This window comes from Haemaphysalis longicornis, unplaced genomic scaffold, assembly GCF_048455015.1.
Source record: "Haemaphysalis longicornis isolate Haplotype H1 unplaced genomic scaffold, Haemaphysalis longicornis Haplotype H1 scaffold_5, whole genome shotgun sequence".
NCBI lineage: Eukaryota > Metazoa > Arthropoda > Arachnida > Ixodida > Ixodidae > Haemaphysalis > Haemaphysalis longicornis.
Window position 1 is genome coordinate 63,232,920 of NW_027526385.1, and position 27,611 is coordinate 63,260,530.

The window sequence follows — 27,611 nt, forward strand, 5'->3', positions numbered from 1 at the left end:
TCCATTGGGTGTAGCAGTAAATCAGATTATTCCGTATACTGACAGGAGTTCACCTCTTTCTATCAATTTCCGGAACATTTTCCCCAAAAATGGTAAACTTTTACCAGCCCGGCTGCTCAATCGTCTTCTCGAAGATTATTTGGCCTCTATGCAGCCAGGTGCTATAATTTATACAGATGCCTCTCAACGAGAAGAAAAATCCGGTATCGGAATATTTTCCCTTTCCCTTAACTGGACCTTTTCGGTTCGTCTGCGTGATTTTATGCCCATATTTTTTGCGGAATTCCTGGCAATTGTCCTGGCGCTACGAAAGCTGGATGTGTCAATTACATCTCCAATGATAATTTCCGATTCTTTTTCTGTATGCCTAGCCCTTTCTTCCCCTAAAGACACTCCCCTTCTGCGGACGTTTCGGTCACTCCTGCCACCTCACTTCACTGAAATTCACCTTCTTTGGGTTCCTGGTCATGCAGGGATCACATTCGAGACTGCCGACTCTCTAGCAAGGGTAGCACTTTCTGGGCCTGTAGTAGACGTCGTAGAGCCGACACCTTTAATAACAGCAGCTAGGTACCGTAGGATGCTGAAACTCCAAGTACAGCAAGAATCGGTTTTATTATCATTAAGGGATTTTAATCATCTTAAATTCTCATGGAAACCTGAATGGTGCCCTTCACGCAACTTAGAGGTGGTTATTACAGCCTTACGTTGTCGAGTACCCAAGTTAAATAGTATTTGCACAGGTCTCGTCTGGCGCCAACAGCTCTGCGCAGCTATTGCAACGAAGACGAGTCTGTCGATCACTACCTTTTGACATGCCGACGTTTTTCCCGACTGAGACGTCAGTCCCTGGAGGTGCCGCTTTACAGTTTGGGGATATCCCTAACAGTGCCGGCTATTCTATCGTTCGGGGCATCCGAAACGGGGTTCTGCCGCCGGGATGTATGCTTTGCCCTCCTGCGCTGCATCGAAAATTCAAAGCGATTCTCTTTGTGATTGCGATTGGACACCCTCGCTTTGATTTTTCAGGATTTTTTTTTGTCCTTTTTTCTCAAAAATTTTTCCAACCGGTCTAAATTATCTTTCCTAAACGTCTCGTGATTAGATAAGAATTCCATTCATTTGAACCATCCTCTGTTGATTGGCCGATCCCCTGATTGGATATGTGCCATACCTAAAGGCGCAACAACAACAATGCCCAATCCAAACGCGGGGATGCCCTTAAAGACGTGTCAGAGGACGGAGTTGAACCCCACAACGTGCATGCGTGATAAACGAGCTGAGTTATCTCAACGCTCGGACCTGCGTTGCTATTTTGCTACTGTGAATAAACCACCTCAACGGGCTATCAATGCGTCGACTGTCTCCTTGACGGTATTTGTAATGTTGCTTCCCTGTGAATAGACCCCCTCAACCAGCTATCTATGCGTCGACTGTCTCCTTGACGGTATATGTAATACGTATAAGTGTAGTATCCGGGGGTTTCGGTTTCGGTTTTGATTTCGGTGGTTCTACCACCGGGGGCTAACCTGTAACGTCAGTAAGTGTATATATGTGACGTGAGCTGGAATAAAGGGCTCTCTTTGGCTTGACTCTTCACCTCAGTTTCGCTCGAACTAGTGGTCGGTGCTCCCCTCGTCCAACGTTCGGCCGCAGTGGTAGGACTTGGCACCCTCTCCAACAGTGTCACGCTCTAGGGAAAACGTGTTTTCAGTGCGGCAAAATAGGCCACTTTGGAAACGCCTGCCGCACGCCATATCCTGAAGCAGCCACTTCGTCAAGTCCTGTCAACTGACACACACGGCCACGCTACGAAACATCAAGGCCCCACGACGAGGAGGACGTCGTCATCGTCAACCAGCTCGGCCAACATGCGACGCCAACGCGCCAAGGATTCTCCTCTGATGTCAAGGTGAATGGCACCTTACTCTCCCTGCTCGTAGACACACGCTCAGCTGTCTCCATCTTATCTGAAGAAATTTTTAGACGTCACTTTGCTACGAAAATAGCACTTAAACCTTCACCAAAAATTCTCAAAACTACTCAGGCCGTATTATACCAGTGTGTGGATGTTTCACAGCTAATGCTATTCCTGCTCTCTGATTAACGCTCAGAGAAGACCAGCTCCGATGCTGGAAAATAACTACACAGAGCCAGTCTGGAACTAACCAACTGGGCGAAGTGGTTGAGCAACTCCACCTTGAACTAGAGGGTCATTTATCTGAGCTAGCAGAAAGCAGACGGAAAGAATCGCAGCTGGGTGAAGAAATGCGGCTGCTAAAATCGCAACTAGCAGATCTTCGAAAGAAACTACGAGCGAACTAGTCTGAGATTGTGGAAAGCACAAGTGAATCTCAAGAGATTCAGGTTCTAGAGGTTCAAGAAAAAGAAGCTGACAAGCCCAAGGGAGACGCCGAGAAGACCGACGAAGAGAGCAAGCCCAAGATCCAGGTCGTCGAATATAACGCGGAGTCCACCGATAAGGACAACAAAAAGAAGAAAAAGAAAAGGGGGAGGCGAAGGTAGCAGGAGGCTCGCCAGAAACAGTGCTGTGTGCGTGGCGTGAAAGACTGAAAGTACAGCGCACTGGTGCGCAGAGAGTGCAAATGAAGTATGAAAGAAAGTGTGTCGTAGGGACTTATCAGCTCTGCAACGGGTAGCCAATCATCAATCCCCGAAGGAAGGTTAGACAGAGCAGAGACTACACATTCTGAGTAGTTGAGTTTGTGTCGCTATTTTAGGTTATTTAGCTTCCTGTATCTGGCCTTTCTTCCTAGAGCACTACACGGGCCCGGGCCGGCCCGAAAGCCCGGGCGCGGCCCGGACCGCGGGTCGGGTCCGGCCGTGTAAGGGATTGTTCGATCGGGCCCGGGCCGGGCTCGGGCCCATGAGCTTCTGGCCCGGGCCGAGCTCGGGCCTGAGTCAGGCCCGCATCAGGCCCGGGTCTCATACCTGTGGGTAATGGCGCGTGTATGCTAATGTTTGGCTTTATTGGTTCGTATGTTTGCTCAAACACAAAATTACAAGACACGCCACCCAGGCAACGAATTCTAAAAGACCGAAACACAGATGGAGAGAGGAGGCGCTGCGCCACCACCGCGCCCGTCTCCGTCGGTGAGCCACGGCGCCACAACGGTTCTGAACGGCGAACGTGTGAAACCAGTGACACAGCACTCTGAAGCCCCTCCAACTCGTCATAGGTGCTAGAACAATAATAACTTCCAAGTGTGTGGAAGAGGTGTTGAATTTAAACAAACTAAATATTTATGGGAAGCCTCTGAAACAATTGTCCCACTTGGTAGAATAACAGCGCTATCATTGCAAGGGGACTCTGGACACCCGACTGTTCGCCAATACACTTTGTAAACTCCTTTGGAAAAATTCATACTCTACAGTATACTGCAGAAGCAGCAAAATGTAATCATGAAACTTCAGCCATCAATATAAAACACAATTTCAAAAAACACATTTTTATTGTTCACTCTGAAAGAAAACTCCGAAGAAAAATAAAGGAAAGATAAATTGCTGGGTTCATTCCTCCAAAATGCACTGCACAATCCCAAAATAACTTTAATAACTGACAACACTTCAGACAGAATCCAACACTGCCAACAAAATAACGGCAATTTGAGATCAATACACCCTCAGTCGGCCCCTTTGATGCCACCTTCATTAGCAACGGGAACAACGAACTAGCAGCGTAGCAGGCATATTAAAACACTTCCTGTATGTGGATTTTTAAAATCAATTTATCAAAAACACGTGAAGTAATGCCATGAGGCCACATACTTCCAGCTTTCTTCAGTGACGGGGTCCAAATCCAGCAATGCCTTTGATACCTTTCTCATAACTTGTAAAGAATACTACTGTAGTATCCTATGTATTGGCGCTGTCGTCCGGTACTCCGAAAACACAGTCGCATGTGGAAATCGCAGCGCACAAAACTGCCAACCGTCTGCCTGTGTAGCCTGCAGTTGATCCTGCTACACGTGTGGCCACCTCTAGGTAACTTTCAACTATACTGTCGAAGTTTTCGTCGCGGGCGTGGAAGATGCTCAGCCCGAGTCGCCGAAATTGTTCTAGAGGAAGACGCTGAGAGTGTCATGAACATTCTTACTGTTCACACTGACAATTAAGTGTACGGGTGTCTACTTTGATCAGCTGTATCGATAATGGGAGAACAAAGCTTTCAAAACCTGTTCAGAGACCAAGATGAGCTGAAAAGATTGCCACTAACATTGCTGGACTCGGCTGTATCGATAAGAGGAGAACAAAGCTTTCAAAACTTGTTCAGAGACCAAGATGAGCTGAAAAATTGCCACTAACATTGCTGGACTCGGCTGTATCGATAAGAGGAGAACAAAGCTTTCAAAACCTGTTCAGAGACCAAGTTGAGGTGAAAAAACGGCAACTAACATTGCTGGATTTTTCACGTCGAAAAATTCCTGTGTGTGGATAGTTCCCTGCCCTCACTGTGCACAAATCGGAAACAGCTGTCGTGACGTCCCACATTACCCAAGGTTGAAGATCAGTTCTGTGTATTGATGCCCTACAAGCGTTTGGTCTCCAGATTGTGGGCACAGAATTACGCTGCCTTACTACGGCCAAACATTGACACAAATCAAGTAAAGCGTTGACACAAGGTCCCAAAATGCTACACCCCGAAATGCATCCACAGCACTCAAACAAGTTGTCACCGCCCACCACGAAACCACCAGACGGGCGACAGTGGAGGATAACACTCTCCGAGAAGTTTCTTGTTACGTGCAGACATCTTGGCCGCCCCGCAAGAATAGGGCACCAAAGCTGACTATCGTAGTTCCTGCCAAGCTCACCGCGACTTGTCCAGCTGGTTCACAAATCCCACCCTCGTATCATGAAAACCAAACAACGCCTAAGAGAAAAGTATGATGGCCAGGGTTAGGCAAACATGACGAAACAACTATCCGCAGTTCCATTTGTCAGCACGCGCACAAAAGTGCCAAGACCTCACCCATACCAATTCAGCCAATTCCTCTTCCTGACAAACCTTGCGACAAGATAGCTATTGACATTGGTGCTCCTTTTGAGCGTGCACCTGAGGACTACCGATTTGCCATTTCAGTAGTTAATTATTTTTCAAAACGGCCAGAAGTGGCTTTTTGCACTGACGTTACCACTCACACGGTGACGAAGTTGCTTCTAGCACTCTTCGCACGTGAGGTTTACCCGACCGAAATAGTGTCTGACCAGGGTCGACTTCACATCAAGGGAATTTGAGTCCTTCCTTGAAGACCGTGGAATCAACCACATCTTTTCTGCCGCGTACCACCCACAGGAAAATGGTCTCGTCGAGAGATTTAATCGTGTACTGAAGTCATTCATTCAACTGGCACTGCTGGAGCAGCGTCCAGTGAAGGAAACTGTGACTGAGTACTTGGGAGTATACCGAGCCACCCCTCACAGCACCAGCGGTCTCTCGCCGGCCGTTCTTCTACATGGCCGACACATGAGAACTTCTTTGGACGTCATTCGTCAGCTGACAGCTGACTTCAGCACAAATCGTTCTCGGGAGATGAGTCCGCTCTGAAAAAAGAGTCAAAGAGTGTCAACGAAAATGTAAGGCATACGCTGAGCAACAGCGAGCTGCAAGAGTCCTCAGGTTCCAAGTTGGCACCTACATATGAGTGAAGAAACCAGTTCCCGGACCATAGGGCCCTCCAAGTTATGGACCACTATTAAAAATCCTAAGAAAATTGGCCGTTGCTCCTTCTATCTGGAAGACGGTCGAACTTGGACGAACTTGGAAGACGGTCGAACTTGGTCGAACGCTTCACAGCTATCAGAAGTACCAAAAGAGGCATCACAAGGGCAAGAAACTATCAAGGACAACTCTTGCACGTACAACATGCCCCCGTTGACAAACTACCAAAGTAGAGCTGCACCATCGAAGACTCGGATCACTGCACCTGGGATGTCTGCCACAAACACAATGTGCGAGTTCATCCGCAGATCAACTTGATTTTTCACGCGCTGTACCACCACATGTGCCACCGAACCCACCACAGCCGCAACGTTCGCAGCCACAAAGTCTGGCTCCATGCTTTGGCACTGAGAAGTGCAGTGTACCAATAGAGCGAAATGAACTCGATTATGGGGCCACCACCTGACCGGCCCAGAAGAAATCGCAGACCTCCAGTGCGCTTTCAAGATTACGTGCAGTGATTTGACAGCTGTCAGGGCTCATACAGACAGTGACTGTATTGGTAATTTCTGCGTACAGACAGTGACAGTATTGGTGATTGTTTTGTGCAGACGGGACTGTCTAATGATTGTTAGTTCCCCGGGAGGGAAAGATGTAGCCCGCAGATCTAACACACACGCACGCACACGCACACACACACGCACGCACGCACACACACACGCACGCACGCACGCACGCACACGCACACGCACACGCACACGCACACGCACACGCACACGCACACACACACACACACGATGTGTAGTTCAGTGCATCTGTATGGCCGACATTACTATTTCTGCTTACGAACAACCATAGTCCATAACAGTCATGAAACACCCTGTATATAACGCCAGCGCATGTGATTACAGTAACAATATTCGCGCTCGTTCATACTGCTTTGTTTGTAAGCTACGCAGTCTCAGACGATTGTGTACAACCGTTTTGTGCTTCACATATGTCTTCAATGATGCCGTAATAACGCCGGTTCACGTCAGGATAAAAACGCATCGTTGCTCCGATTGTACTACCACCCAGAGCAACCTGCGAAACCGCTGCGTAAAGGATACCTTCCGTTGTCAGTAGAGTGAACTAGAATAGGAGTTGTAACACCAGCTACGTAGGCATCACGTTAAACATCGGGTGAGCCGGTGTTCACAGCCAGTAAAAAGAAGCCTTGCAGCTTGTCACCGCTGCTGTCGTAGAACAAAGCCACGCATCAAGGAGATTGCGTTACACAGACACGCATCACACCAGCAACAAATAAAGCCAGGAAGTTCTCGGCAGGAGATAGGTGACGACACTACAAGTAAAAACAGCCAACCACGACTTCCTGACGTATAAATGACGACTTAACAAGACACCCATGGCGCAGACAACTTTAGAGCCTTATGAACAGTTCGTACACAAATCGCACACATAAGGAAACGCCATTGTTCCTTTTTTTTGACGGGTGCTTTTTACCACTAGAAGGCGCTCGCGGCGCATCCGCCTCACTTTCATTAATGCGTGAAACGTTTCGATGCAAATGCTTACACGTGCAGCAATATTTTTACTTTTTATGATCATTCTTATTACTACTTAATGCATAAACGGCTGCGCGTATTTGTTCTTTGTTTTTTTATTTTTGTGTGACGCCACCGGAAGTTTTGCCACTACACCATTTTGGAGACGGAAACACGCGTCGCGGCTCGCCTGCTTGCCTGCCTAGTTGGTGGAGTTCGCTGAGGCCTAGCCAGCGGTTTGTTGTGGGAGTATTTCGACGTTTTTACTTCTCGTGCTAATACTGAAGGCATCTCCGCATCATGTCAAAATGGAGACGCCTATTGAGTGTAGGGGAACCGTCTTCGCTGCTTCTGCAGCTCGAAATCGACGCCGAGAAGGACAGCAGCTCAGACGACGACGACTCGCACGTTTACGCGACAAAGTTCGCCGAACTGTTCGCCGCACCGCTTCCTGTGTTCAAATTGCAGGAATACGTTCAAAACTTTGGCTTGGAGCTAACGCGTCCGATCTGGAGGCCGCAATTTGTTGAAACACCTTGGCTGCCTAGGCCGGCCTGGCTGTTGCAGTTGCCGTGTTGGCCGCGTGGTGGCGCTACGGTCGCATGCTGCTCGAAGATCGGGCACGCGTTCGGTTGGGGAGCGGTGACTCTTGCTCGGATTGGGGGAAGTGGTGCATCGGCGTACTCAGAGTTGAAGTATCAGAGTGACCACACGAATACAGCATTACACTTCTACTCAGGAAGACATATCTGCGCAACCCCGTGACTAACTTTATAGACAAGGAAGAACGTCGGCTTGACCGCACCCATAGCTACGTTAACCCCACATACTATCTAAGAAGTAGTAAAACAGGTGTGAGCCATCCCGAAAAAACATCAGACATTAAGATAGCATGGCCTACACCATCAACGCCGACTGCTGAAGGAAATTACAACCTTCGTTGTCACATCCTCCGCAAACCACATAACCACCATCCCACAGACCGATGGGGCGCACATCGCACTGACCATCCCCAAGGCGACTTCAGATACTGCCCTAAAGGCACACTCAAGTGAATTTGCTAAACTTGTTTTTGCTTGCAATCCATCGTCGCACACAAAACCTTTTTACGCCCTTTTAGCCAAAAATGGTGTATCATAAGCGGAAAAGGGTGTTGGGAGGCCTTTACACCCTTTGTCTTGAATGTCAAACCTCTTTTTTAAGCTCTACACCCTTTTTCTTACACCCTTTTAGATGCAACGCATCTCTTTAACTCGCCTTGTCCCGCGTCGTTGTCGCGGAGTAGTCCGCATCCCTCCCCCATTCTCCTCGCCGCGGCAGCTGCGCGCTCCGCCGCTCTCACCGCAGCGCCATCTGTGCGTCAGCGCGGTCAGCGCTCAGCTTGCGCTCGGCTGCGCTCGTTCCCGTCGCCGTGCCAGCTGTGCGTTAGCGCGCAGCTTGCGCTCGGTTAAAAATTTACACCATCTTCCCTTGAGGGGAACCATGGGGTAGATGCGATGCATCGGGGGTGAACATGCTGCGTAAATAGGATACAAAACAACGGCAATCCACACGCTGACATCGCTAACATAACGGAAACGCAACGGCAACCCCCGATGCGTCACATCTACCCCATGGTTCCCCTCGCGGGAAAATGGTGTAAATTTTTCATTGCGCCCTTTTTCTTAGTTTCGAACACTGTAATGTGTAGCTTTACACCCTTCTGGGAAAAAGGGTGTTGAAATAATGAACACCCTTCTTGAAGGGTGTTAAGGTGGCGGAGAAGAATTGTTTCGTATTTAAAAAGAATTCTATATGTTGTGGAACGCAAAAACTACCTCGTGATTTAAAAGGTTTTGCAAGTCCACGTGTTGATTTGTATATTCTTATAGTAAAAGACATACTTCCAGAATTAGCACTAAAATATCTGCTATTGGCGATAAGCCCACCGACTGGATCGAGGGCTTTCCTTAGCTGGATATAAAAGCAAGAACAGCACATGTATTACTAAGTATGCATGCACTCTCTGTACCACTTGCATCCAGTTGGTTTTCTTGCTCAATTTATTTGTGTTCCAACTGTAACTTGTGCGTATTGACTGTTTGTGTTGAATGCTGCGCGCTCCGCCGATCTACATTGCCACTGCGCATGCCATCAACTTAAAAAGTGTGTGAGAATGCTCAACACCCATTTATTTAGGATGTTCAGCATCCTCAAACCCTTTTTTAAGGGTGTTGAGCTCAACACCCTTTTTTCATCTGTACACCCTTTTTTTGCCAGAACATTTTTTAAGGGTGTTTGCAATGGGTCAAGATTTTTACTCACTTTTCGGCCAAAAAGGTTGTAAAAATGTATAGTGTCCGGACTCAAGTGAACACTCACTTTATCGTGTATCCGGTTTATAAAGCGAAATTTTTTATTTTAAAAGCCTGAAATGAGAAATATTGCCATGCAATATTTCAGGCGGCAGCAACAGTAAACAGCAGTGTCGCGCATACGAGGTGCGATGCGGATTGACAATGTCCAAGATTAGAATTAAAACCAGGTTCGGTTTCGGTTTTGTGGAACAACCTACATGGCATTCGTTGGCTGGGCATTCTCTATATCTCAGGTATCGTCCTACGGGGGTACTGTCATGTTGTCGGCTGTAAAATCCGTCAGGTAAGCCTGCCAGCATGGCTTAGAATTGTAACAATCCCTAGACCGGCCGTGCGCAAACAATAGACACCCCCCGCGTCACCGGAAACGCTAAATGCGATGCGCTTTACCCCCCTCTCCACCCCTTTGGAGCTCGCCTGGCTCGTGCCTATACTGCAAGAGGCGTGTTCGCACTGCGGTGAAGGTCAGTTGAGTCGGCATTGTGCCGGCAAGCAGTTGGAGACTATGGCAATACCACGCCAACGAGAACACGGCCGCGCGTCACTGCCAGTCTGCACGCATTCTGCAAACTCGCTCTTGGAGCAATGAAAATTACAGCGCAAAAAATAGTGAATTCAGCATAGAAAGCATTACCCAAAACGAAGTAAACCAATTTCAAAAATTGGCCGCCTATCTGCTCCTTTCGTTGCAAATGTCGTCAAAACACGATAGTCTTTGTAAACATATGCCTAGGAAATGCCAACCCTTGGGTTTCCCGCTCACCTGTCATGCTGTTCCTGTACCGTGGCACTCATCCCAAGGTACACACTAAAGGTTTGCGCAAAGTGTTTTAAATTTGCCGTGTTCCACTGCTACAGGCCGGGTTCCTCAATGCCAGCGCTGCAGTACGGCGGAGACGCACGTGAATGGAGGCGGCCGACTACAAGGTATACAGAACCGCGCGGCCGTGCTCCACGTGTGTTCCACGTAGAACGTGGAACCTGGCTAGCGGAACCTTTCGTTGCTGTTGCCACGTGATTTTTCATATGCCGCCAGGAGGCAGCGGTTTCCTGCAGTGGATGTAGAATATCATTTGCTATCGAAAAACCAAGCACCCCCAAATTTTTAATAAATGAACACTGTAAATATCCCTTGTGTACTGACTCCCTGTCTTATATTTGCGTAATGTCTTGTTCTTGTTCAACAAAGTTGACAAGTATGAACATATAAACCAGGCTTAGACGTTTACATTTCGTTGTGAGTATATAAGAGTATTGCGCAATATCAATTTTACTTTTGCCGGGTGGATGAATTGAGTCACAGACATACAGACAGACAGACAGACAGAAAGACCAAAATTTCTGGGTTTAAGTAGCTCAAGAAAGACTATCGCCTTTAAAACTAAAAACAAAAAAGGTAGGCGCTATAAGGCATTCCAACAGGCAAACTGCAATACAATGCTCCTAATACTCCGGACCCCTTGGCCATAAGACAACTACTTGTTTTAATTTTTTTTATTTGCGTACTGGACACAACTACGCAAGCGCAACAAAATGAACTTTAAGGACTGAGCAAATAGCAAGCAAAGCCTCTTCGCTTTTAGTTGGGGGTTACGTTTTGTGAACTTTTTAAGACAGCAAGTTCGTTGTAACATACATTACTTCCTCTTCATACTCCAGTTTCAAAAACACTTTGCGGAGTTTGCAGATGTGTTCTATAAAGCAGTTGTCCACATACTTTTTATTGACATCAGCATTTTTAACATCCCTCCTACTATTGCATATGCTGGGTAAACCCAAAAAAGAAACAAATCGTATAGTAGGACATCCGGTTTTCACATCAAGGAGGAGAAATACACGTGCCGTAAGTAGGTGTTTTTTTTACGTTACGTTAGAAGACATAAAAAAAACAAAAGGAACGGCGTACCGACTGTCAACGAAGACGTGTTCGATATTTTCTGTTTGTTGACATAGTGAACATTCCGCACACAACGACAAAAATAAACCTGTTTCAACATCCCCGCTTTCCCCAGAAGAGTATAAGCAGGCAGTTTTAAAGGAAAGTTTTTACAGCTCCTGCTATTGGTATTCTCTTTACTCTCAGTATAAAATCGTGTCCGGAGCCGAGTTGATACAACAACCGGCACATCGGCTGAAGAAATAAGTAATCCATCAGGTCACATGACAATTTTTTCGGTTCACCGTTGACAAAATGTCTCTGGAAAAACGCATCTTTAAAAATGACGCGTTTTTTAAAAAAGCATGAACAGATAAACAGCAAACAGAAAAAACAGAATCAGAAAAAAATATTAAAAAAAAAAGACCGGAATGACTTATAGTGACCGCTGACGTACCTACGAGGTTTGGCAAAGCATTTCGAACCTTATTCTGCGAAAAAAAAAAAATGCGGATAAACAGGTCAACCTGATCCCTCAAAAACGAAAAAACGGGAAACAATTGTTCTCACAAAAATATGCCACAGTGACAGGCCTCACCCTTCAACATTTCTAAACAAGTTGCTTCTGCACATTCAGTCGAAAACAAGAGAGGGCCTGCAGGATATACAAAAGTTACAAAGGGTTACTAGGGGTTGCGCGGGTTGCGTGGACTTTACAAAGACTTGCGCGGGCAAAGATAGACAGACTGCTACCCTCCCAGATGGTCGTCTTCGCGAGCATTATATGGGCTCTTTCAGCTCAGTACTGTGAACTATGTCGTCAATTCCCTAAGGGTACTCCGCCATAAGTTGCAGACTGAGTTGACCATAAAATGTTGCTGAACATTTGTGCGGTTTTCAGACAGTCGCAGTGCTATAGCCGACACACTTTTTTGGTTACCTGTGCTACCCGTCATATCGCGTTATTCTTGCGTAATGCTCACTGCATTACTAACTCTCCCTTTCTTACTACGGAAAAGGCAATTTTATGGCGTAAGCGATTACTTTCACCTCGCAAGATTCAAGGCGGAATCCTCCCACCAGAGAACTTTACTTGATTTAGGTTCAAGGTAAAGGGCGAACAGGAGTGACGAGAGTGAACCGGAGTGACGTCTCGGCCATCATAACCCAACGCTGTCAGGAGAAGAAATAGAGTACATATTATATAGCCTCTTTACAGTTGTATTTAGCTTTAGTATTGCAAGCAGCTTAGATGACAATTTCTGGAATAGCGCTCGTGTCGTAAGCGTCCCCCAAATTCCCGCAGATATCTGATATCTAGTGACTGCCTTTCTCAGAGAGAAAAACGATCGCAAATGTGTGGTCATGCTGCTGCCCGCTGTGGTAATTAACCCAGCGCAGAAAGTGCTTCCCGCACTTCAGTTATACGCTGTAGAATACGTTCCGGTTGGTCTTATTCTTTCGTACCTATGCAATAAAAACTCGGTAATTTGAACTCGAAGGGCACCATAAAATTATTTGAATTAAGCGGAGTTCGAATTAGCGGGAGGACGGTAGAATGAATGGACATCGCGCCTCGCTGCGCGGGGAGAACACAAAGCAGCCACCTCTGGACTTGTTATCGCGAATTAGGCGCTACTACACGTTTGTGGCAGGTGATTTTTAAATACGATAGTCTTTGTTCTGTCTTGGGATTCTGTCTTGGGCTACTTAAACGCAGAAATTTTGGTCTGTCTGTCTGTCTGTCTGTCTGTCTGTCTGTGACTCAATTCAGCCCCCCGGCCAAAGTGAAACGGAGGCTGCGCAAGTCTTATATATTCACAGCCAAATCTGAACGTCTAAGTCCCGTGTCAGTGTTCATACTTGTCAACATTGTTGAACAAGAACAAAAAATTGCGCAAATATAAAGCAGAAAATTAATTCAGAAGTGATATCTGCAGTTGTTCCTTTGTAGCAACATCATCATCATCACCACAGCAGCGCCCATCATCAACATCATCTACGCTCCGTCATCATCATCATCTAACACGGGTGCTGGCGCGGGCTGTCAGAGTCACGCGCACAGAATAAATTCAGGTTCCTGTTGCGGCCAGACGTCTGGTGCCGTCTCTCTCTCTCGCCTGATCTCGTCTCTCTCTCGCTCTACAAGTGGTGACCCGGACGTGAGTCGATTACCATTGCCCGTCACCGGGCAGGAAGTGGAGCCATGGCTGACGGCGACCAGACCCCGCCTTTGCCGCCGGTTGCTGACGGTGACCAGACCCAGCCTACGCCGCTGGTTACAATCGCCACATCCACCGCCCCGCCCCTGCTGCCGCCATACTGGGATCAAAATCCTACTACCTGGTTCCTGCAAGTGGAGTGCTGTTTTGAGCTGGCCAAGATTACGTCGCAGGCGACGAAGTACCGCCGCGTCATCGCGTCTCTTCCGGCCACTGGGGTGAATGAGGTCGCGGACATTGTAGCTGCGTTCAGCGCCGCTATACCGGCCAGGCCATACGACCAGATTAAAGCGGCCCTGCTCGAACGCACTTCCCTGTCTGAGCGCTCCCGTATGCGGCAAGTGTTGTCCACGGAAGAGCTCGGCGACCGGCGCCTGAGTCAGTTGTTACCACACAAGAGGCAACTTCTTGGCCCTAGTGCACACACCAGGGACGACGCTTTGGTGCGCGGGCTGTTTCGTCAGCGCCTTCCAGGTAACATGCAGATGGTCTTGGCCGCTTCTTCCATCATATTTGAATGCGCTCGCTGCCCTGGCCGACAAGGTGATGGACGTTGTGACCACACCCCATCAAGTTGCCTCCGCCGCCACTCTTTCATCCTCGTCTAGCCACGCTACAAAACCGCGATACGCTCCATCCGATGTTGACCAGCTGTGCGACCGCCTCGACCAGCTCGTCGTAGCCGGCACGAGCAGGGGCATCTCGACACCGGGCGGGCACCGATGTCACCGTTCGCCCTCGCCGCCAATCACCTTCGACCGAGCGTTTCCTGTGTAACTCTCCAGCAACAGGCGTTTGCTACTACCACTGTAACTTTGGCGACCAGGCTCGCCACTGTCGGCTTCCGTGCTCCTGGTCGGGAAACTGCGTGGCCGACGACTAGCGGCGACCAGTAGTCAAGGCCTCAGCAAGTGTCACCTTGTCAATGTCGTTGACCGTACAACCGGGCAAAGATTCCTGGTCGATACGGGAGCCCAGGTCAGCATCCTGCCCGCTACACGGTCGGAGCGCTTGTCCGCCTCGGCGATCATGTACCTCCAAGCTGTCAACGGTACTAAAAGCCCCGTGTACAAGCAACGCTCAGTTACTTTGAACCTGGGACTCCGCAGAGCTTTTCGATAGATTTTCATGGTGGCTACCGTCGGCTGCGCGATCATCGGAGCCGATTTTCTCACGCATCACGGCCTCCTTGTCGATGTGAAGCGGCGACGTTTACTCGATGTTACCACATTCTTTTCCATCCAAGGCATTGCTGCGCCGGCGACTACAGATGTGGCCCATTCTTTCGCCACTGTTACCGAAGGGCCATTCGTGGCCTTGCTGCAGGAATTTCCGGAGTTGACATCGCCGCCCGACTGGAATAAGCCTGTCAAGCATGACGCTCGTCACCACATACCCACGAAAGGCCCCCCTGTCTGCTTTCGGCCCCGACGACTTGCCCCCTACAAAGACAAGGTCGCCCGTGGAGAGTTCGATCACAAGTTGGAGCTCGCTATCATACGCCCATCATCAAGCAGCTGGGCCTCACCACTCACACAAGGTTCCCAAGAAGTCAGGTGATTGGCGACACTGTGGGGATTATCGGTGCCTTAACACCAGGACTGTGCCCGACCGATATCCGCTCCCCAACATTCAAAGCTTCACGGCTTTCCTTCACGGTGCTACCATTTTCTCCAATATAGACCTAGTTCTGGCATATCATGAAATTCCCGTCGCCGAAGAATACGTCCCAAAAACGGCCATCACGACTCCTTTTGGTCTTTTCGAATTTGTCCGCATGCTGTTTGAACTACGCAATGCAGCGCAGTCGTTTCAGATATTCATCGACAGCGTCACGCGCGGGCTACCCCTTCGTCCTTGCGTACGTCGATGATATCCTCGTAGCCAGTTCATCTCTGGAGGAACACCTGCAACATCTGCACCTCCTTCTTCAACGGCTGTCTGCACACGGTATCGTCATCAACGTGGCGAAAAGTGAGTTCGGAGTGGCGTCGCTCGAATTCCTTCGCCATCATCTCGACTCCACTGGCATCAGAACTCTCTCTACAAAAGTTGAGGCCATAAGAGATTTCCCGAAGCCCACCTCCGTGACGAAACTTCGTCACTTCCTCGGCTGGGTGAGTTTTTACCGCCGTTTTAAACCGAACTGCGCCACCATACTCGCACCATTAGACCGGTACTAAATCTGGTGATTCTGCACTGCCTTGGGACCAAGCTGCCGAAGAGGCGTTCTCGGCAATCAAGAGTGCCTTAGCAGACGCCGCTCTCTTGGTCCATCTAAAAGCGGATGCCCCGCTCGCACTGATGACCGACGCATCCAGTACCGCGGTTAGCACCGTACTTCAGCAATGGATGAAGGACAACTGGAAGCCTCTCGCCTTTTTCTCTAGGCGTCTCACTGCTACACAGACACGCTACAGTGTGTTCGGCCGAGAGCTGCTCGCTATCTATCTCGCTGTGCGCCAATTCCGCCATCTCGTCGAGGGCAGGCCCTTCACGATCTTCACGGATCACAAGCCCCTGACTTACGACAACTTGCGTTTGTATCTGAGTTCACAAGGGACATTCGGCCCATCAGCGGTAGCGCGAACATCCCCGCAGACACTCTTAGCCGTGTCGACGCGGTCGTTTCAGCATCGTCCCATCAGCCACTTGACCTTTCGACGCTCGCTAGACTTCAGGCCGAAGACCCAGAGCTGGCCCGCTTCCGGCCATGTCCGACTTCCCTGAAGCTCGAAGAGGTTACGCTTGAGGGGGTGGCTGTCGTGTACGACCTGTCCACTTCTGTTCTTCGTCCTTTTGTCCCCTCGGATATGCGGAGGCCGATTTTACACACGCTGCACAACATGGCCCTCACTGGTGTTCGTGCCACCCAACGCCTCGTCTCGTCGCGCTTCGTATGGCCGCGCATGATCGCCAACATAGGGACTGGGTACGTGCCTGTGCCTCTTGTCAACGAGCCAAGGTCACGCGCTATCCGGTTCCTCCGGCTCAACGCTTCCTCCAACCTAGCGAGCGTTTTGCGGTGGTCCACATCGACATCGTTGGACCGCTGCCAGCCTGTCAAGGTTTCCGCTACCTGTTAACATGAGTCGACAGGTACACGCGATGGCCCGAAGCGACGCCAATCCCTGACATCACGGCTACCACAGTTGCTGCAGTGTTCTCTCCACGTGGGTCTCACGTTTGGGCTGACCTACAACCATCATCACGGATCGTGGCCACCAATTCGAATCATCCCTCTTTACCGAGCTTCTCAACCTGCTTGGGACGACTCGACTCCGGATGGCCACATATCCACCCCAGACCAATGGGCTGGTGGAACACTTTCGTCACCACCTCAAGGTAGCTCTTACTGCTCACGAGACGCCATCCGAATGGGTGGAGCGCCTGCCGCTGACTCTTCTGGCTATTCGATGTGCCCTGAAGACCGACTTGTCCTGTTCCAGTGCAAAACTCGTTTATGGTTCGATACTCCGGCTCCCTGGCCATTTCTTCGACCCGCCAGCACAGTCACTGCCTACCAGCGACTATGTGCGAAAACTACGCATGCTCTTTCGGCAACTTCAACCTCAGCCTACACGACCTTCCCCGCCGAGAGACGTTTACATCACGTCGGACCTTCGCAATGCCACCAACGTTTATGTGCGCAATGACGCCGCTCGCAGGCCACTCCAACCTCACTATGCCGGCCCGTTACCGGTACTACAGCGAAACTCGTCAACCTCGTGGACATGAACGGCCACCCTGGTACCATTTCCCTCGAGAGGCTCAAGTCCGCCTACATGGATAACGCCGCTCTGGATCCTCCCCCAGAGCGTATATGCACAGGCCCGCCTCCAGCGTCCCATGTGCACTCCGCTGCCCGCCATGTTCACTGGCGTGTACCGCCCGTCAACGAACACCACAGACAATCAACTGCGCCGGACATTCCCGCGTACTCTACGACCTTCTACCGCTCTCCTCTGCTACGTCCCGAATTCCTCTACCGCGCTCCGCGCTAGGAGGGGACCCCTGTAGCGGCATCATCATCATCACCACAGCAGTGCCCATCATCAAAATCACCTACGCTTCGTCATCATCATCATCTAACACAGGCGCTGACTGGGCAGTCAGAGCCACGCGCTCAGAATAAATTCAGGTTCCTGTTGTGGCCAGACGTCTGGTGCCGTCTCTCTCTCGCCTGATCGGCGCTCTACACCTTTATAAAAAATTATGGATGCTTGGTATTTGCAATAGCAAATGAAATACTGCATCCAGGGCAGAAACCCGTCGCCTGCTGTTGCCAGCACTGCTTCCTGGTGGCATTAAGAAATCAAACGGCAATACCAACTAAGGGTTCCACTAGATGGGATCCAAGTTCCGCTTGGAACGCTCGTGGAGTAGGGCAACGTGGTTCAATAAACGTTGTAGTTGTAGGTTGCCTCAATTCACCCGAGTCGCCGCCGTACGGCAGGGCTGGCATTGAGACACCCGACTTGGAGCAGTGGAACGAGGTAAACTTAAATTGGCTTCAGCAAACCTCTAGCGCATGATTTTGGGAGAAACGAGACGGGAGAGAAACAGCATGGGAGGTGAGAGGGAAATAGAAGGGAAACATTTAATTGGCAGGGGCGCCAGTCAGCTATCGTCTTTCGGCGACATTTACAATGGAAGGAGCAGGTACGGGGACATTTTTTTAGATAATGCCCGAAACAGGCACTGACATTGCATTCCTGTGAGCAGTGAGCCGTAATGTCGAAATAATCACGCTGCCTATGCGGGAAAACAAGTTTATTTACTAGGCAGGGTCGGGGTAATTAAAATTAAAAGCAATCAGTAATATTCATTTGCTTCCGTTTTTTCTGTCATGTCTCCATGAGCATCGCTTGGAACTTGCCGAAGAGCGCCAGTACAGCGTCAGAATTCTAATATGCTGAGAAATAACGTGCTGCAGCATCCAGCGTCGACGCTTATTTGCATGCATCTCTATTACATTTTGTTTGGTTTGGATTTACAACACATTGTAGTCACTCTGGGCCGACTTGTTTTGCGAGTAGCCATGGAAAGGAGAGATCCTAGTTCGTATTAACCGTTCTAGATACGGACGCCTTCTAGTTGTCGGGATTTTTCCCTTATTTAAATATACATTACAGGGCTGTGCCGGGACCAGGGCGTCAGTTCGAATTAACCGTAATTTTAAATCAACCAAGCTTGAATTAGCCAGTTTTACTGTATTACTTCGCTGACTCCTCTACTTGATTTAATTAGCCTTAGATTTTTCTATTCACGTACCAAGAAGCGAAGCGTCGCATGTGTGCTTGTGGGGACCTACTTCGACTTACAGCCTCATACAGTCTCTGAACTAACTCACTAAAGCCACATTTTTCCAGGCAGAAATCGTGCCGTGGTTTACTTACAATGAATTGAACGAATTGCGACGACCCGCTGGCGGCCGCCGACTAAACGCTGGGGCGTCTCATTCTGTCACAGGGTTGGAGAGAAATGCCGTGCCGCAGTCAAGTCAAACCATCTCGATTGAGCTTCATACGAAACGTCATACGAAATACGCTAGTAGGATGCAGAGAGGAGGACGGCGTATTTTAATTGATTTTTCTACCAAATAGAGTCGCGTAAACAATGCGAGAGTGATCAAAACTTTGCCTAGGGGCTCCAGACTACATTTTGTGCAAGTAATTCTGCAATGTTCACAAATCACAGCATTGTCCCCATCCTTTAAGGCCCGCAGCTTCTTAGGAAAATTCCCATACGGCTCTTCACATGCTGCTGCACAAGCCATCCGAATAAAAGATCGAAATTCCTTGTACACCGCCTCACTCGATCATTTAAAGCAATTTTACCATCTAGGTAATCTCCCTAGTTTTATCCCGCCCAGTAAGCGGAAGGCCCCGAGCCGAGACTGCGTGTCCTTTTCACACGTGTTGAGGAAAACAGATATTCTAAGCTTCAAGAGAAGGCCTATCTACCCCTCCCCCCTTCCGCCCCCCCCCCCCGCCGCGGTGGCTCAGTGGCTAAGGCGTTGCGCTGCTGAGCACGAGGTCGCGGGTTCGATTCCCGGCTTCGGCGGCCGCTTTTGTGATGGTGGCGAAAAGCAAAAACGCCCGTGTGTACGAGATTCCGGCGCACGTTAAAGATCCCCAGGTGGCCAAAATTAATCCGGAGCCCTCCACTACAGCGCGCCTCATCACCTGCGTTGCGTCGGCGCGTTGAACCCTACAATCAATCAATCAATCAACCCCCCCCCCCCCCTCGCCTGCACAGGAGTCCTCAGCCAAGAGCCGGGAGCCCACTCTCTGGCTCTTCCGATCTAACACATTGCCCCATGCGATGATACTCCACTCGCGCTATCTCAGGCAGTTATTTCCGGAGTTCCAATTCAGGCGAGGTCCCAGGGACCCCGCACTATATACGTGCCTGCGTCCAACATAATCTCCCGTACTTGCCATGTGCAGTCTGGGAAGCAGCTGTCCAGCTTTGGTCGCGACTGCCAGCTCCGGCTGCAGAAAATGGCCGTTATAGCAGGCGTCTCCATCAGTTTCTTTTTATAAAGACACAACTACACATTTCAACGCTGCAATGAAAGTTTATTTTCAATTTATTTAGGAAGGGCAATTGTCCAAACCAGTGATGGTTTTTAGTAGCAGCGTGTGAAGCCGTTGGTTCGTGAAGCACAGCGTTCCTCCTCCCCTTTTCTTTTGCGTGTCCTGGAAATGACACGATCAAGTGTTAAGCTGCATGTAAGGAATCTTGCCTTGACAGCAAAATTTCAAGCGTTCAATTTTTGTTCGCATTTTTTTCTCTTTGCATGAGGCTTCTTAATTAGAAAGTTGCGGATGCAGTGACGTTAAAAACATTCACGAGCAAAATGAATAAGTTTTTATTATTTTTAGTGTTTTGCGAGTCTAAAGGTAAATCTACATCTGCTGACGCATTGGTATTTTTCTGTGAATTGCAGTGAGTTAGTAAAGACAAATTTATCAAGCGCTAACATTTTGCATCCTAGTGCATTGGTTGCGGTTTAATGGTATGGGAAACAGCTGTGCAGGTGTTGAATTTGGTCCATTAAGGCATCACTGTGTAACGCCTTCGGGATTTGAATTTCAGCTTCCCGATTCCTGATAGTGCAAGACATCCGGATTGAATGCATGGCCTGTTTGATGGTCCTTGGTATACTTTTCGCCGAACTAAGAAGTTTATTTCGGGGGCTCCCTAAAACGTGGAAGTTCGATAGTAATTCAGCCAATTAACGGCTGATGTGGTCACACTGCACTCGCCTATATTTCTAGCGGATTACACCGCTGCGTACGGAGTACGGGGGCCGAAAATTAATGGATTACGCACGCCGGGGATGCCAAGCGCCCCCAGCGCACATTTTTCAAGCCAAGCACACCAACTTAGTTTTGCCAAGATTGGCCAAAACGAAAAACTCCAGCATTTCCCGTAATTGTGGAAACACTTGCTGTGAACGTTAAAGGCTCCCGTGTTCGCCGTAATCGTGACAGGACCTACTCGGAACGAGAAAGAGACGTCCTAGCTTACTTCCCTCCAAGATAACGTCCTATGATTACCACTTCCATAAAAATGAATGAAGCTCACACTTATCGTAACAATGATGGAGTAAAGGTCGTTGCGTCAGCGAAGAGGAAATGTGCGTTTCTCGGGAGCGTGTTCTTATTGTCACCTGTCGCTGCTCCTCTAATACTGGCTTGCAGAAATATTTGCGTTACAGTGAAGGCAACAGTAAGGCAACATTTGATAAATCGGTACTTGCTGGTAAAGATACCACGCCGCAATGCATGGTGTCTGTCTTACTTAGCGCCTAACACACGTCACTTATTCGGCGGTAGCCCTTACGCTCGTCCTGAAACGTGTCAACACAGCAGAATACAGCGATAGAACTAACAGATGAGTAGAAAAATTGAGTGAGCAGTTCTGTGTGCAGTGAGCTGACGGCTTTGTCACGACCATAAACCCTACCCGTACCCACTGAGAGTTACTGCTGAGTGGAGAACCAGCCCCGTTGCGACACTCAGTACACGATCACCACCTACTCGCACACGCATTGATACAGTTCGGGTATCGAGTAACGTAGCGAAACTTGCTCTCTACAGTCTGGTGCTCTTCTATGCCGCATGTTCTCTCGACAATGCCCACTCGAAAGAATTTGGCTGCTCCGGCGTCCTTGAACCGGGGTATAAATAACACGTCGTTAAGCACTGACCGATGTATTCACTTAGTTTGTGACGGCATTAACTAACTAAATATTCAGCCGCTTGTCCGTAAACGGGTCACGACCATGCTAGGCCAGGCGTGGCAGCATTGATCCAGCCGAGCACCTCCTATAAGGTAAAATGCACGTACATTGCTTAAAAAGAAGTTGATAATGATTTGAAACTCAACTTCCTCGTGGCCGTGCAAGATTACGAGGAAAACACTATTGAATACTCGAAGCAATGACGGATTTTGTAATTAGAAATAGTTTCTACATACCATGCGGTTCAGGGTCCCGACGCACACGTCGTGGCCAAGGTGTGGGTATTTGGATATTGCCCACTTGCTGTGGTCTACCGTGTATTTTACTTCCACCAAGCCATCTCGGCCTAGGTCAAAGGTTAGGTGAGCAACCTTCTCAACGGTGAAAGGTTTTTTGCATTTAGACTCAGGCTTGCGGCTTTTCCTGCGCCACGTGGAAACTAGTAGGGGGCGGCCCAGTGCAGGGGCCACCTGGCCATAGTACGCATCTACGGATTTACAAAAATTAGCAAAAAAAGAATTAATCTACGTCTTCCCAACTGCATCAATCATATGAACAGGTCGGTGACGGGTGTGATGGCAGAGAACATATGGTATCTCCTGCCGAATTCACTCAAAAGGGGGAATCGCCTGTAATAAATGTGCGGCAATTACCGACGAGTTTTAAATAGAAATGACATTTGGAACTTCATTTCATTCCTACTAAACTTTTTCACATAGATTTTTTAAGGATTCCATTGTGAACGGTGCGACAGACGACTAAGTGTAATAGTTAACGTTTGGGGGTTCTATTTCTTTTTTTATTGTTTTGTGGAGTTGAAACGATCGTTAGCTATGCGTCAGCAAGCTATAACAGACCCTGCGTCCAAAGCCACTATTACAATTGAAAGTTTCTATCGGAACGTTTCAGACTCCCTGGAAAATATAAACGGTAGTTTTTGTTTGGTTTTTGCCTGGGCAGTGTATTCGTGCAATAAGTGACTGATGTGACTGTGAGAGGGAAAGAGGTTCCCAGCCTGCACCACATATGTATCGCAGGGAGAGAAAGGGAAAGGGAGGAGGTAGAAATATGGGTTGAGGTAGTGGTACGAAGGTGGTTGGGGCAGGAAAAGGAAGGGGTAATGGGGAAGAGAAGATAGATCAGCGACCACAGCCCGGGAACGAGAAAACTAACAGCGGGCGTTTTTTATTTTTGAACATGAAAGGAAAATTTCCTTGTTTGAAACAAAAAATCCGAAAACTCAACAAGTATTAAAAGAAAAATAACAAACACTAAACCTTAGGAACACTTCGTTCTAAAAATTGATCTTCACTGTCGACTTGGATCCTTGGTAGATGTCTTGTCTTGTTTGTTCTTGTTCTTGAACTTTACTTGATTCTTGATTCTTTGATCTTGGTTTGTTGATCTTGTTCTTAATGATTTGTTCGTGACCTGACTTGACCGGGTATATAGATCTGTTGCGCCTGATGGTTTGTGATTATGCGTTGTTGGTGTTCTGCTTGGTTTCCTTGTGTTGTTATGGTGTAAGAAGGGAATGACTGGAGATGTGGGCGGAGGAAGCCTCACTAACATGGCGTTTCTGCTCTATCCCCGTATCATATCCCATCTTTTATATTGTCGTGATTGATCGTGTTGGTGTTCTGTTATGTTTGATCTATTCCTTTGCTTGTGGAATGAATTTGTTAATTTTTAAAACCATCTCTTCTAAAATTAATCTTGTTTCCTCTTTCTTAATTATTTCCGGTTTTCTATTCTCTAAGTGCCCTCCTAGTTTTTTAACGAGTCTTTTCCTTTCATTTATTAAGAGTGGGCATGCTGTTAGATAATGATAAAAGTTCTCTATATCCTTGCTACACTTTCATGTAGATGCCTGTGTTATTCTGAATCTTGAAAAATAAAACGGGAATCTACCATGCCCTGTCAGGGCTTGGGAAGAGTAGAAGTTTGTAGGAAAGTGGTCCGGAATAAGATTTACGTTCTTAATCCACGTATAAGTATAACTTGTTTTGCCGTCTTTATTCCCCACCTTATTCCACTCCTGGTTTAACTTGGTATATAAATGATTCGAAATGAATGATTTTGTTATTGGAACAAAAGTTGGTTCTCCGTTTCTTGCGGCTTCTTTCGTCAATTCATCTGCTAAGTTGTTGCCTATTGAGGAGCTGTGTGCTTTTACATAACTGAGTTTTATACTTACTGCTGCATTCTCTCTAAGGACTAGTTTTAATTCGTTAATTGTTGGATTTGTGTTCAGTGGGTTTTTAGTGCTTGGAGTACCGACCAACTATCGGTACTCCAAGCACTAAAAAACGAACTTAACACAAATCCACTCATTTAACGAATAAGTAAAACAATAAGTAGAGAACTTTACCTTACCACTCGCATCTTTGCGTTTCTATGAACTGTAGTTTTAGGTAATCAACTCACCGGCACAGGTGTCGCCGCCACCCCTGTGCTGCCTGACCAGACGAAATTTACCTTCACACCTTGATTGCAGCAAACACACTACTTTTGGTGCGTAATTTTTGTCGCAGCCGCCGCAACTATTATTCGTTTATGTCATGTATAAGTTTATTATTGTTAAACAATGCATTGGTGCGGGACAAACAAAGAGTTTGTTTCAGAGCGACGGCTTTTGTCGCCGTTCCATGTGCAAATCCCGAGCCCCCTGATATACCTCCTTTGAACACTAACCTTCATGTTTCGGTGAATTCGAAGCCATTTGGCCAAATATATTACATCAAGGTATGTTGTGATGCAACACAACATTCCAGATATGAAACGATTTTTCTCAAGATTGCTGTCTTCGTATGGAAGCAAGTGTTCATGAACCAGGGTGACTTAGTAAATTTCTGTGGAAAAACACTGGGTATCCACTATGTCTCCTATCGGTTGTTGTACATAGATCACATACAAATTACGGCATGCAAATAGTAAATTATCGAGTCATTAAACTTTGTAATGACTACCATGATGTAACTTCAATTGCCAAGAGTTGAAGGACCGTTCGCGTATTCCAAAGCACTTCTTGAGATCTGTTGCGTTTCGCGGACGAGTTATTATCTGTTATCAACTCAGAATAAGAAAGAATACGCAAGTGTCGGTGGTCTACTACTTCTTGCGCCCCATTTTTGTCATCATGATTCTTTGTATTTGGTCTGAGTTATATCATCTGATGTTTGCTGTTGCTAATGTTTATTTATTACCAAGCGATTGCATAATGCACCCGCCGCGGTGGCTCAGTGGCTAAGGCGTTGCGCTGCTGAGCACGAGGTCGCGGGTTGGATTCCCAGCCGCGGCGGCCGCTTTTCTGATGGAGGCGAAAAGCACAAACACCCGTGTGTACGAAATTTCGGCGCACGCTAAAGATCCTCAGCTAGTCAAAATTAATCCGGAGCCCTCCACTACGGCGCGCCTCATCGCCTGCGTTGCGTCGGCGCGTTAACCCCACAATCAATCAATCGATTGCATAATGCTGTTACCTTGGACTACAGTTCTTGAAGCGAAGTGTTTTTTTCTGTCGCTGCTTCATATCTGTGAAGAGATTTTGTATTTTGTTCGTGGCTTGTGCACTATACTGTTTCTGTTGCTGCCCAGGCGGGGATGAAGCCTAGTGAGCAGGATACACCTCCTTTTGATTTGTCTGGGGGGCAATACTTCACTGTACTGCCCGCATGAAACGATAAATACAAATACAACTTTTGACCGATGTAACTACTTTCGTGTGAGAAGCTTGGCCAGCCTTGCATATACACCTGTGATCAGACAATTTTTCATGATTTCAGGTACAATAGAAGGATGATGTGCGGAGGCATGTTTAGAGGGGCAAAAGAAGTTACGAAGATAAAGCGCCTGCCGACGTCAGCGAATTGCCGGTAGAGAAGGAAGAAGGCGAAATAAGGACGTACGTGTCCGGTTGGAGGAACGAGGTGTTCGGGAAGTCACCACCTTGGATCGAGCTTTCAGGGAACCTCCCCTCACAGCCGCACCTCCTTCCTGACCAACAAAAGACTGGCAGAGATTTGGCAGCGTCGGCAGCGCAGCGTTTCTCGACCGGCGAGTGAAACAAGGCCATTCTGTCATCGGCTAACGACAGCAGTTCCACCGGACAGCGCGCCGCACCGGCGCACCGCTCAAATCCACGGACATTGACCTCACATGTGAGCGCGAAATATTTTGCGTGGGACTTTTCCATGAAACATTTTGTATTTTTATTACGTTAGTTCGAGTTTCATGTATTTTGGGTTATGTATTTGTCTTGAGAATACAGTCCGTATCTGACGTAACCAACTTCGCTTCATTTCCACCAAGTCGCCATAACCTTCTCATCATAAACAAAACTCCTTCACAGATGATGTAGCCAACTGACTCGTATCATTAAAACCGGAGTGTGGCAAAAAGAGGACAACGACAATCAGGGCTTTTCCCTTCCTTGTTTGTGTTTCTACCTAGCGCTTCTCTTCCCATGATTGTAAAATTGTTCACCTCGAACTCCATTGGCGTGACATACTCAAGTGTTTTAAAGGTTATAGTGTTCCTTGGGTTACTTAAACACAAACGTTTCGTTCTTTCGGTATGTCTGTCTGTCTTTTTCTTCGATTCAGCCTTCGGGCCAAAAGTTGAACCAAATCGGGAAAAAGAATGCTTTATAGGGCGTATCTTTGGAAACTCCTGGAGCTGCTGGCACGATTTCTACGCATCCCCATTATTTACCACGAAGGAAGCGTTACGCGCGATTGGGACAAAATGTTAGGATTTAATAGGTAAATTCTGTGTTCATTTAGTTAAGAACACAAGTTAGATTGGGTTTTACAAAAGCAAGTGAAAAAACAACGCGTTACAAATGCGGCAAATGACCGAGAAACTGTCCAGTTCGTGCAAGAAGAATTAAAGCACAAAGGAAGTTTCCAACCCCGTTATTCCGGGAAGAGCAAGAAACAAAATATATCAAAAAATATGGCGCGCTGATCCACCAAATGGTCTGTGAGTAGTGCGAAGGTGAAATATTGCATTAAATTGAAGAAAAATACAAAAACTTGGTTCAGTTCTTCGCTAGAGCCGTGAGAGAGTAAGGGGGAGAGTGTTAGGGTTGGTATTGCACAGCGCTGAACCGACTGCGTGGTGAAGGCGGCAGTCGACTACCGTCTTTGGCGACATTTGTGTTTAAGCAAGCAGATACGTGGCCAGTTTCTCTCGCTCACATTACCAAAATTGTACACCAAGAGGCAATCGTAAGTTCACCTTCCAACGGTAATGGCATAGTCTTTTACAATCACTACATCTTGATTAAATATCGAATTAGCTGAAGTATATTATATGTGCAAACTCAGACACCTGATAACTACGTGCGCGAACGTCCGTACGCAGCTGACACGATTTAATTGAAGCCCTTACATGTTACCTTAGCGCATTGTGTGACTGGATGAAGTTTACTTCACAAACCTACCTTTAGGATAGTTCTCGTGTTTTGATAAGCATGTATATTTGTTGTTCGCAACATCCGAGAGTGTAGAACGCATAATCCACGTATCTTCGGAGATTTTTCGCCCTTCCATGCGACGGCGCCGTGAAAGGGGCGCCGACAACTCTGGGTAAACGCCATTCCAGTCGAATATTCTAGGATTCTGAAACCAGACGTGCTTCTCTGTAAGAGTGAAGAAACAAAGGACATTGAA